General features: G+C 45.4%; 1 protein-coding gene across 1 annotated transcript in view; it reads right to left on the bottom strand.

The window, feature by feature from the left end:
- Positions 1 to 13,754, bottom strand: part of pdzrn3b (PDZ domain containing RING finger 3b) — a 368,878-nt gene that overhangs the window by 292,707 nt on the left and 62,417 nt on the right. The window lies entirely within an intron of this gene.

Below are 13,754 nucleotides of genomic sequence, written 5' to 3'. Positions count from 1 at the left end.
CAGCAGGCCGCAATAGAGTCCCACAGGGCCGCAGTGGAGTCCCAGCAGGCTTCTCCAGATTCTGCGGCCCATGGCCGAGAGGCCCAAGAGCTTGCAGGAGACCTAGCGGGACAGCACTGAGACACAGCGGGCTATGGCAGCAGCCCTTGACAATAGGGTCATGGCTAAGTGACTGCAGAACATGGCCCAGTCTCAGAGGACACTTGCTGCTGCCATTGACAGGTGGCCCCCGACTCAGAGTGCCATCGCAGAAGGCTCGACCACTATGGATAGGACGCAGGTGGTCCTCCAGGACTGGCAGGGCCAGGTGACACCGGTGCTTCTGGAGCTCACTGCAGAAGGACTGGTGTCCCATGGAGTGACCCAGGGGCCCACAGGAACCCCAAGGGAGGAGGAAGGGCTGCAACCCATGCTGGGGCCTTCCACACAGGAGACAGTGGCTGTGGCTACACCTTCTGACTCCCCCTTTCCTGACACCGGGGCATCTCAGGAGCAGCAGGATGAAGAGGGTGTCATGGAAATGTCCCAGACACCTGGAAGCCAGCCCGGCCCTCAAGAGGACGATTGCCAAGGGCATCACCAGCCACGGGGCGCTGTAGACAGCTGGCCACCTCCACCTCCGATGTACATCCTGGGGAGACGTAGGGGTAGGCACGTAAAGTTAGGAAGTTGTAGCGGCACCAAGATTACACAGGTGAAGGGCAGCACTAGGTAGATAGAATAGATATGCACGTTAAAGTCTCATGTTCACTTTATTACTTATCGTTGAGACACTTTTATTGGCACAAATAAATGTCATTTCACCACCCACCTGTGACTAATTTTTCTCAGATTTGTCTCCAACAGGAATATCCTTATCCCAGAGGGAACCTACATGTTGATGTCAGGGGGAGAAGCCACCAATGCTCTGTCGGTGAAAAAATGAAGGCACTCAAAGAAATCACTGACTACAGCAGGTGGCATGCATTGGCAGAAAGTTACACCATCTGCCATGGCATCCCCAGGGGTTTCGTGATCCATTACCCACTAGGAATATAGTGTTCAATTCTGGTCGCCACACTACCAGAAGGATGTGGAGGCTTTGGAGAGGGTACAGAAAAGATTTACCAGGACGTTGCCTGGTATGGAGGGCATTAGCTATGAGGAGAGGTTGGAGAAACTTGGTTTGTTCTTACTGGAATGACGGAGGTTGAGGGGCGACCTGATAGAAGTCAACAAGGTTATGAGAGGCATGGACAGAGTGGATAGTCAGAAGCTTTTTCCCAGGGTGGAAGAGTCAATTACTAGGGGGCATAGGTTTAAGGTGCGAGGGGCAAGGTTTAAAGGAGATATACGAGGCAGATTTTTTTTTTTTTACACAGAGTAGTGAGTGGGTGCCTGGCACTCGTTGCTAGGGGAGGTAGTGGAAACGGATACGGTAGTGACTTTTAAGGGGTGTCTTTACAAATACATGAATAGGATGGGAATAGAGGGATATAGTCCCCGGAGGGTGGAGGTTTTAGTTAAGTCGGGCAGCATGGTCGGTGCAGGCTTGGAGGGCAGAAGGGCCTGTTCCTGTGCTGTAGTTTTCTTTGTACCCAGACGGGGCCCAGGTGCATAAGGAGCACAGGTAGGAGTCAGACTAGTTTGTTCCCGGGCATCATCACAATGGTGCATAGCAAGTCCTGCCTGCCACAGAAACTCGCTAACACAGCATACCCAGGCCCACCACTCCAGTGTTACAATGTTGCAGGAGATTGTAGGACTCCGGGGTGAGGGGATGGAACCAACGTGTGGCAACACAGACTCCTAGTGGCCAAACTGCATGTTGATCAGGGCCTCCTTCGCTGCCCTCGCATGCCTGACCCTTGCTGTCGTCAGCCCTCCTGCACCTGAGGTGGTATTGCTCTTTGCTGTTGTCCTCCTCTTCCTCCTCCTGCTGCGCTACCTCCTCTCCAACGACGGCCGGCTGGTCGGCCTCCACGTCTTCCTCCTCCTCCAAAACGTCACCTCGCTGCTGTGCCAGGTTGTGTAGGGCGCAACAGACCATCACAATGCGTGACAATGTCAGGGGGCTATATTGGAGGGCATCTCCAGAGCGTTTCAGGCACCTGAACTGCATTTTGAGGAGCACTATACACCGTTCCACTATTGAACGGGTGGCAATGTGGGCCTCATTATATCAGGTCCCCGCCTCAGTCTCAGGCCTCCACACAGCCATCATCAGCCAAGTCCGAAGCGGGTACCCTATTGCCCCCAAAAGCCATCCCTGCACCCTGGGCTCCTCCTCAAAGACCTCCAGGATATCAGAGCTCCTCAAGGTGAAGCTGTCATGTACGTTGCCGGGGTGTCTGGTGCAGACATGCATAATGATGTTGAGCTGATGGTCACACACCAACTGCACATTTACTGAATGGTGGCCCTTTCTATTCACGAATCTGGTTGGATTCTTGACCAGGGCCTCGAGGGCAATGTGGGTGCAGTTTATAGCCCTCTGCACATTTGGCATTCCGTGATGGCTGCGAATCCTGCAGCCTGGACTTGCTGCTGGGCCTGGTCCACTTCAAATTTGGTATACTGGCCAGCCCGGGCATACGTGATCTCCCTCACACACTTGTGGACAGATGCTTGCGAGATGCCACAAAGGTCTCCACTGGCAGTCTGGAAGGATCCGGTGGCCTAAGAATTGAAAGCAGTTGTCTGTTTCACAGCCACCAGGAGTGGGTGCTCCCCTCCCCCCCTGCCTGCCTCTCTCCCCGCCCCCCCCCACCCCCCCCGCCTGCCTCTCTCCCCACCCCCCCGCCTGCCTCTCTCTCTCTCCCCCCCCCCCGCCTGCCTCTCTCTCTCCCCCCCCTCCCCCCGCCTGCCTCTCTCTCTCCCCCCCCCCCTCCCCCCGCCTGCCTCTCTCTCTCCCGCCCCCCCCCTCCCCCCGCCTGCCTCTCTCTCTTCTCTCTCTCTCTCTCCTCCTCCCCCCCCGCCCCCGGGGTGGCATGTCCTACAACGAATGGCACAGGTGTTGCACTGTCCCCTTTCAGAGCCAGAGCCTTCAGCAGCACACTATGTCCGACAGCTGCTCGAAGGATACCCGCATGCAGAACTGCCGGGGTCTCCACTCCCTCCTTCTCCTGCCCCCTCCCCCCACATCCCCAGGGTGAATGGCAGCCACACCCTGCCTCCGATGGCCGACTCCCTCTCCTCCTGTGAGTGGTAAGGCCTGGGCCTCCTCTGCCCTCAATTTATCCTCCTGCTCCTCCTCCTCAGCTCCAGCAACAACCAAAAGAACAGCAAGGTCAATTGGTTGCATCGCAAAAGCCATCTCGTCAATCTGGATGGGGGGAGGAGGGGAAATGGGGAGAAGGGGAGAGACAGATGGAGAGGTTAAAGAATGCTGCTCACCTTCCCCCAGCGAAACAACACACACAGCCCACCACAGCAACACACACTCCCCACCCAGCCCGCAGCCCCCCAGCAACACACTGTCGATAACCCCCCCACAGGTTCCATAATAATACAGCCCCTCCCCCCCCACCCCACCACAGAGACCCAGAACTTGTGCAGTCGTGGCCATAGACAGTTTAAAAATCCTGAGACTGCATCATTGTCAGTTTTCAACAAACTCCCACTTGCAACAGTGCTCCCAGCTGCATGCACTAGAACCACTTGTGACCCCTATGATCTGGGGTTAGCACTCCGACTGGGTCCATGCTGAAAGTCGGAGGTTGGACCCCATGAACAACAAGAGCCCCCAACTCCCCCACACACTCACAGCCCCCCGACCCTAAACGCAACATGGCCGCCACAAAATAGCCCCCTCTGAGCAGCACGGAGCAGTTTAAACACAGACTTACTTCCTCGCTCACCCACACTAATGCAGCACCAGACTCCAACTTATGTAGAGGAGGTGTTTTCCAGACCGATCCAGTTGCGGCGAGCAAGGTGATAAAGGCAGGCGAGCTGGGATGATTGGGCATGAAGGTCTGTTAATGACATGATGATGAATGCAAAACCATGTAAATTGACATCTCGCCTGGTTTGGGCGGGCTCCCAATCACGCCAATTTTCTTACCATGGTGCCAAAACAGGCATCATTCCCACTGGACGCTTCGCATCCAATTTTATGACATTTTTGTGCCCAAAAACAGGTGCGACGAGGTCATGAAATCCCGCCATGGTGTCAAAGATTTTTGTCTTGCGCTCATAGGACAGACACAAAACAAAGAGCTTTGACAGTCTGTCTCCTGTTTAAAGCAACATTCAAGTTCTGTTCTACTAGGTGACAATTTGCAGATAACTTTTGATAATGATCGAGGCTTACACCAGAATGAAAGCACACTTGGATAAGATGTAAACTCTTGGCTGCCATGGAACCATACTCTTGCAACATACGAAATAGGAGTAGTAGGCCAGTCAGCCCCTCAGGCCTGCTCTCCCATTCAATAAGATCATGGCTGATCTGCTGGTGTTTCAAGTTCTACATTCCCATTTACTCCGATAACCTTTTATTCTCTTGCCTAACAAAGAATTTACTTATCTCCGCCTTAAAAATATTCAATGGGCCCACCTCCATCGCCTTCTGAGACTGAGTTCCAAAGTCACACAAAATAACTTTTCCTCATCTCAGTTTTAAAAGGGCAGCCCCTAATTTTAGAACACGACCCCCCTTTCTAGACTCACTCACAAGAGGAAACATCTTTCCCTCGTCCACCTTGTCAAGTTTCAAGAGAGGGAAGAAAGAAAAGGAATGGATAAAGCAAAGAACTCTTACTCTTGCAACATAAATATCAGATTTGGTGAAGTAGCAATTTTTCAAAGTTTATTTTGAAAAGAGGAACTGAAAATGGGAAATAATTCTGAACCTTGTTCAAAGCAATCACTTTTAGAAGTTATGAAACATTTAAAAGATCAATTAAATTAGTTTTGTTAGATTAAATTGTGGTTTTTAGAGTACACGAAAGACAACAGCAACAAATGCTCTTTAAATTGCTATTACCTCACCACTAATATTTAATTAAATTTCATTTAGCAAGTTTTTAAATTCACCCAGGGCTTTGGCAGCACACTGTTTTAATTACATCTGGGAATGATTAAATGTTATTAAAATATGCTTTTATTATTTGCTAGATCTCATGTTTTTGCCAAAAATAGTCACTGCACCAGCTGCCATAGTGCTGGCTGGGAGTTTTCTTTTCATGATAGTATTACATGCTAGGGGAGAATTCACATATTAAACCTTTAAAACAATCAAGATCTATAAATATTCTGTGCAGAGTAATTAATTTATCACACAAAAAGAAACATCAAAAAACTCAGTATATTTCAACAGATATATGTTAGCTAATTTCCACTTCTCTTTGAGATTCTGAATAATACCACAGCCAAGATAAACAAAAACAATAGTAGTCTGGAGCCTTTTGTCAATGCACTGGTGGGTCAGGAAACACTTCATCCACAGAAATGTGAGGGTGGAGAGAAACCACAGGAGTTAAACTGAACAAAGTGAAATAAAAAGTTCAGGTGTAACTTCTCGGTGACTGGAGCCTAGATGTGACTTTCTTCAGCAAGTTCCAATGTCCTGCAAAGAATTGTGGGGTTTTTTCTTGAAATCAAACAATAGACAAGTTTGTTTTTGTTTCACTGTCAGCCAGGGCTCAGTTGGTAGCACTCTCTCCACTGAGTCGCAAGGTTCGAGGTTCAAGTCCCACTCCAGTGCAGCACTGAAGGAGCACTATATTGAGGGAGATGCAATCTTTCAGATGGGATGTTAAACCAAGACCCCATCTGTGTGCTGAAGTGATTATTAAAGATCCCATGGCACTATTTACAAAGTAAGAAGTCTCACAACACCAGGTTAAAGTCCAACAGGTTTATTTGGTAGCAAAAGCCACTAGCTTTCAGAGCGCTGCCCCTTCGTCAGGTGAGTGGAAGTTCTATTCACAAACAGGGCATATAAAGACACAAACTCAATTTACAAAATAATGATTGGAATGCGAGTCTTTACAGGTAATCAAGTCTTAAATGTACAGACAATGTGAGAGGAGAGAGCACGACGATGGCATTGCTGCAACTGCCTCAGTACTCAACGCCGACAACTGCCAGTTTCCAGATGCAATTTTACAGCTCATCCGCTTCATCTTGGACCACAATCTCTTCACCTTCAACATGATCATCCAGACACACGGAACAGCCATGGGGACCAAATTCGCACCTCAATATGCCAACATCTTCATGCACAGGTTCAAACAAGCCCTCTTCACCGCACAGGACTTTCAACCGATGCTATACACTAGATACATCGATGACATTTTCTTCCTTTGGACTCATGGTGAACAATCACTGAAACAACTATATGATGACATCAACAAGTTCCATCCCACCATCAGACTCACCATGGACTACTCTCCGGAATCGGTTGCATTCTTGGACACACGCATCTCCATTAAGGACAGTCACCTCAGTACTTCACTGTACCGCAAGGCCACGGATAACCTCACGATGCTCCACTTCTCCAGCTTCCACCCTAAACACGTTAAAGAAGCCATCCCCTACAGACAAGCCCTCTGTATACACAGGATCTGCTCAGATGGAGGCGGATCGCAACAGACACCTCCAGACACTGAAAGATGCCCTCATAAGAACAGGATATGGCGCTCGACTCATCGATCGACAGTTCCGCCGCGCCACCGTGAAAAACCACACCGACTTCCTCAGAAGACAAACGCGGGACACGATGGACAGAATACCCTTCGTTGTCCAGTACTTCCCCGGAGCGGAGAAGCTACGACATCTCCTCCAGAGCCTTCAACATGTCATTGATGAAGACGAACATCTCGCCAAGGCCATCCCCACACCCCCACTTCTTGCCTTCAAACAACCGCACAACCTCAAACAGACCATTGTCCGCAGCAAACTACCCAGCCTTCAGGAGAACAGTGACCACGACACCACACAACCCTGCCACAGCAACCTCTGCAAGACATGCCGGATCATCGACACGGATGCCATCATCTCACATGAGAACACCATCCACCAGGTACACGGTACATACTCTTGCCAACATTGTCTACCTAATACGCTGCAGGAAAGGATGTCCCGAGGCATGGTACATTGTGGAGACCATGCTGACGCTACGACAACGGATGAATGAACACCGCTCGACAATCACCAGGCAAGACTGTTCTCTTCCTGTTGGGGAACACTTCAGCGGCCACGGGCATTTGGCCTCTGATCTGCGGGTAAGCGTTCTCCAAGGCGGCCTTCACGACACACGACAGCGCAGAGTCGCTGAGCAGAGACTGATAGCCAAGTTCCGCACACAGGGGGACGGCCTCAACCAGGATCTTGGGTTCATGTCACACTATCTGTAACCCCCACGACTTGCCTGGACTTGCAAAATCTCGCTAACTGTCCTGGCTGGAGACAATACACATCTCTTTAACCTGTGCTTAATGCTCTCTCCACTCACATTGTCTGTACCTTTAAGACTTGATTACCTGTAAAGACTCGCATTCCAATCATTATTTTGTAAATTGAGTTTGTGTCTTTATATGCCCTGTTTGTGAATAGAACTCCCACTCACCTGACGAAGGGGCAGCACTCCGAAAGCTAGTGGCTTGTGCTACCAAATAAACCTGTTGGCCTTTAACCTGGTGTTGTGAGACTTCTTACTGTGTTTACCCCAGTCCAACGCCAGCATCTCCACATCATGACTATTTACAAAGAGCAAGGAGCAAAGAGAGCTGGTGGTCTGGCAACATCATGAAAAACAGATTATCTGGTCATTATCACATTGCTGCTTGTGTGAGCTCGCTCTGTGCAAATTGACTGCTGTGTTTCCTACATTACAAATAGGACTCCAATTGTTCCCAATTGGCAGGATGGCAAATGCTCCAAGGTCGCTGAAGAGAGAGCATCCCAAATCTGAAAATCTGAATGGGACTTCAGACTGAGGCCCGCCGCCGCTCGAGATTATTCGGCACACTGACCCAACCGGTGCCTGCCAGCCTAAAGATTGAGGCTGGGTGGGAAAATAACCTTAAATGGCCAATTAAGGGCTTTAACAGGGATATGACAGGCTTCCCGTCCAGCACCTTGTCCAGTATACTATGGGTCGGGGCAGACGGGATCTTAATGCCTCAGAACCCAACTGGGAAAGGGGGTGGGGGTGTTATGAAACTTTAATTGAAAATTAGTTACTTCTCAATTTATACAACACTGAATTTATGGCAGAGCTTATGCTGCCATTGAATGACGAGTGAAAGTTTTCTTTTCTAATTCCATTCTGGCCTCTTGAGCATCCTCAAAATAATTGCTCCACTATCGATAATTGTATCTCAGCTGCCAAGGCCTCAAAGTTTGGAATTCGATCCTTAAACTTCGCCACCTCTTTTTCCTCATTTACACAGAAACATAAAAAATAGGAGCATGAGTAGGTCACTTGGCCCTTCAAGCCTACTCCACATTCACCATAATCAATGCTGATCATCCAACTTAGTAACCTGTTCCCACATTTCCCATATCCTTTGATCTCTTTAGCCCCAAGAGATATGCCCAAGTCCAAAGATGTGCGGGTTAGGTTGATTGGCCATGCTAAAATTGTCGCTTAGTGTCCTGAGATGTGTAGGTTAGAGGGATTAGCGGGTAAATGTGTAGGGATTATGGGGGTAGAGCCTGGGTGGGATTGTGGTCGGTGCAGACTCGATGGGCCGAATGGCCTCCTTCTGCACTGTAGGGTTTCTATGATTTCTATGATATACCTAACTCCTTCTTAAAAACATAGAATGGTTGGGCCTCATGTTTTCTGTAGTAGAGAATTCCACAGGCTTACCACTCTGGGTGAAGAAATTTCTCATCTCAGTCCTAAATGGTCCACCCCATATCCTAAAACAGTGACCCCTAGTTCTGGACGCACCCCTCCCCAAGCATCAGGAATATCCTTCCTGCACCTTGTCAAGTCCTTTTAGAATTTGATGGGTTTCAAAGATATCTCTCCCATCCTTCTAAACTCAAGAATATAATGCTAATCGACTCAATCGCTCCTCATAAATCAGCCCAACCATCTCAGGAATCAGTCTGGTAAATCTTCGCTGCATTCCCTCCATAGCAATAAAATCCCTCCTCAGAGGAGGAGTCAAAAACTGCACCCAAAATTCCCGATGTGGTCTCCTCACGAAGGCTTTGTATAACTGCAACATGACACCTGTACTCAAATCCTCTCAGTATGAAGCCAGCATATCATTTGCCTTCTTTACCACCTGCATGCTTACTTTCAGCGACTGGTGAACAAAGACGTCCAAGTCTCGTTGCACATTCTGCTCTCTTGATCTTTAGCCCTTCAGATGGGCGGCATGGTAGCACAGTGGTTAGCACTGCTGCTTCACAGCTCCAGGGACCTGGGTTCTCCCAGTGTCTGTATAGGTTTCCTCCCACAGTCCAAAGATGTGCGGCTTAGGTGCATTGGCCACACTAAATTTTCCCTCAGTATAACCGAACAGGCGTCGGAGTGGTGACTAGGGGTTATTCACAGTAACTTAGTTGCAGTGTTAATGTAAGCCTACTTGTGACACTAATATACTTAAACATTTTCCCCACTACTGACGTCAGGCTGACTGGTCTATAATTCCCTGTTTTCTCTCTACCTCCCTTTTTAAATATTGGGGTTACATTAGCCACCCTCCAATCAATAGAAACTATTTCAGAGTCTATAGAATCTTGGAAGATCTCAGTTCCTCCCTCTCACTAAACCCAGTGTTCTTCAACATTTCTGGTATATTACCCATGTCCTCCTTTGTGAAGACAGAATCAAAGTATGTATTTAGTTGGTCAGCCATTTCTTTGTTCCCTCTCATAAATTCCCCTGTTTTTTACTGTAAGGGACCTACATTTGTCTTCAATCTTTTCCTACGCTTCTTAAAATTTACCTCTTTGATCAAGCTATTTGTTTATCTGCTCTAATTTCTCTTTAGGTGGCTGTATCAAAGTTGTTTCATGCCTCTGTCAAGCAGCTGGAGTTGTTTTATTACAATCAAGGTGCTATGTAAATACAAATTCTTATGTTGTGGGTATAATACTTCCATGGAGAGAAAATTCTGCAAATACAAATGTTCAATTATTACTTGTTGCAGTATTAGATTTATACTTTGAAAAATTATGACTCTCAAAAAATTGAGATTTTGCTTTCAATATCATTCTTTGAATGCCCAAGCTGCAAAATTGCAATATAAAACTGCCAACTCGCATTGTCTTGGGTTCCACACTACACCCTAAGCTAGAGCTGTATCACTATTTCATCAAAATGCTCAAACTTAATGTACAACACAAACATTGCATCCTGTGCACTATATAGATGGAATAATCTTGGAACTATTATGTAAATCACTGTTCACTGAACCACTATTTGTTAGCATCTGCCTTCTACTTTTAACAGGCACAATGTACACTACATAAGGATTACATTTACACAGAGTATTTGTCCATTTTAAATATTAACCTTTCAAACATTCCTGATATAAATTTCCTTGCAATTTGAATTTTTTTTTTTTAAATCACTTCTAAGCGACTAAGGTTGTCTGGCACAATGGTAGCATTGCTATCTCAGGACCAGCAGCTCTGGGTTCAAGCCCAATACTAGGACTTGTTGGCCACAGAAGGAGCATTCAACACAGTTCAACAGGCTGATGATCTTCCCTACTATTCCCCAAAGGGAAAAATATTGTGTGAAGCTACACTAAAAACAATTCAAAGAGAATGGGGTTAAAGAAAGTGATTATCCAAGATGAAAATTAGAGCTTTCAACTTCAGTTCTGCCATTGTGTGTCAAGTCAAATGAAATCTGACCTATGCTTCTGGGTGGTTTTGATTTATTCCTTGGTCGAGCTGAGAGCATCCAAACTTCAAATCATGTGCTCAATCACCTTTCAAATAACATGTATAGAAGTTATGTCATTTTAACATTCAAGAGCAGGAACTGAAGGTTGAATTTTCATGACCGAGACGGGTAGCTTGTTGAGTTGGAAAATTTCCCACTTGGTTTAAAGGGCCCTGTTAAACCCGTTTTTTGCTCAAGGAAGGCGGGAGCTGGGACAGAATGAAGCCGCCAAATATTCAAGCAAAGCCCACATAGCCGCGGAAACATGTGAATGCTAATGTGGGCTGGTTAGAAGGCCTGCCTTGAATCTTTTCAATTTTGTCCCACCTCCATGCCAACTCATGCCCCTCCAACCACCTCCACGACTCACTCATTACCATGACTCTCCTGTGCCAAATTATGACCCCATTTAACCCCTTTGCCCTCTCATAACCATGGCTCCTCCTGCCTATTCATGCCTTCTCATGCCCCATGCCACCTCCATTGTCATTCATCCAGTAACTACCATGGGCAGGCCTCTGGCGCCATGTGGAAGTGTGAAAACAACAAAATAGTTTTCCCTCAATTACACTTGGTTATCATATTCAAAAGCTATTAGATCGCAAGTGGTTAATTGCTTATAAAACAAAAAAACTTTTATTCAGATCCCACAAAGTCAGCTGATCCTTAAATAACCTATTTTCTAATCTTGAAGTTATCAATCCAATTGTGAACTTCAAAGCCAGGTTGAGATAATTATAACTTCTGAAACTCAGCCAAGCAGTCATAATGACATAATTATAGATCTTGGGTAATGCCAACAAAGAACTCTATTCAAATAGATGGTATTTTTTTCTAACCTATATTAGATCGCCTGTCAGTCAATGTAGTCCAGCAGATGATTTTATTTTAAACTGACAGCTTCGGCCTTTTTTTCAATGGTTAAAGAACAGGGATTTAAATAACTTCAGATTGTGACAGCTATATCGATCTTATCTGCCCTTTAAGAGCTTCAAAGTCTACTCCATTCATTCATGCTTCCATACTATGGGATGAGGCCCTTGGAAGCCAAAATGGGGTCTGACTGAACTGAGCAACAAGTTCAAATGGCCTTGCTAAGTTTGAGGAGATTCACAGCACACCCACTTCCCCCAGACAAAAATTGGGTCAATCGAATATGGGGGCTGAACTTGTGCATTCAGGTTCCGCCCACTGCAGAGTCTCCCTGGCTCCATGAAAATCCAGCTCCAGTTGTCTGCAAAAGGTTAATTGGTCACTCTTTTTCAAAACTTGGATTTTCCTCTGAAAGATTTTATAAACATTTATGGCCAGATATTTTATTTAATAATGTGTAACTGCTTTGTAATCAGATCCTATGAATTGCTTTCAAAGTAGCTAGATAATGTTTTCCAGCATCACTATTTACAAATTTTTCTCTCTAGTTTTGTAGAGACAATTCCTGAAAAAAATCAAGTTGTATTGGCCAGTCCTCTGCATTTGGATTATATTAAGTGAAAAAAAAAATCAAAATCTCATTAAGGGGGACATCAGAGGTACATGATTGAACAAACAAGCTTCTCTCAAATAGATGCGCTTGGTGAATTCTTAAATACCTTTGTAACTGATAGCACCATCTTTCTTTTTATGGCTGCCTCTTTATACCAATAAATGTTCTGTTGACTGTGCCTCATTCCAAAGATAGAAGACTCCGTATTTAATGGCATTTCACCCTTGCATAATCATAGAATCCCTACAGCGCAGAAAGAGGCCATTTGGCCCACAATCCTACCCAGGCCCTTTTCAAGTTCCATAAGTTTCCAAACAGCACGGTATGAATTCAGCCTTTAAACAAACTGATTCTTCAGTTCATACCTACAAACTGGAAAAGAATCAAACTTTGGAGGAATGTATTTTTTAATTAGTAGAAAAAAAATGAATTTGCTACTATTTGCGGGACAGATTTATCTGGTTTGAGATTGTAACAATATAAACCTCTTTAAAAAACTGCTTCACAATTAGACTTCTTAGAAAATAAACATTGTATAGTTAGCAAAAAATAAAAAAATCTGTATTGGATGGTGAAAAAGGAACAAGAAAGACTTTCTTGAAGTAGAACATCACAACCTTGTAAATATTAGAACTTTGTTTCTCATCAGTCAAAGAAATAATTCAGAGATTTTTAAAAATAAAACTGCTATATTTGCATGATCTGGCATCAATTTTAAGAGCTGAAAAATATTTCTCCGGAATCCTTATGTTTAACTCTTCCATCAACAGTCAGCATGTGGTGACAACGTGCAAGCATTGGCGGTTGATTGGAAGTCACAAGACTGCCACTGAAGCCATCAGCAATTATACTCCTTTTTGTATGGATTATCATTTTCTTGCCATGGACTTAGAAAACATTTGCAAAAACAATTCAAGTTGATTACATATTGTACATGATTAATTATGTCAGTTAATAGAAGTTATACTCCAATTACAAATGACATCTAAAATGGAAAAATACTTTGAATTGGTATTTCCCATTTAGGTAGCAAGGGAAGTTACAGCAACCGTTACAGGTAATTTTGAAGATTGGTCCGTTCTCATTTTACTTTTAAATACATTATAATTTGAGTGAAAATGATGTCTTGGTATAAAGGTGGGGGTGAGATATATGATACAGCATAGACAAGAAGTGTTTATTTAAACTACCTTCCGTGATTGCCAATTAATTTTATTCTTCCCAAACTCACTTTAGTGGTGTGCCCCTTTCCTCAACCAGGAGGTCGGACAAATTACTCAGCTTCTAACAAAGCCACATTGGAACCTATCCCAAAGCCATATACAGGAACAAAAGAAGATTGACCACAATCTTTGATTTGTTTTTCTTCACTTTCCAGAAAAAGAACTTCCTAAACGGTTCAGCTCGCATCAAAACTTATCATTT

The sequence above is a fragment of the Mustelus asterias genome, chromosome 3, assembly GCF_964213995.1.
Source record: "Mustelus asterias chromosome 3, sMusAst1.hap1.1, whole genome shotgun sequence".
Lineage (NCBI taxonomy): Eukaryota > Metazoa > Chordata > Chondrichthyes > Carcharhiniformes > Triakidae > Mustelus > Mustelus asterias.
This window is presented reverse-complemented; position numbering and strand designations above follow the sequence as displayed.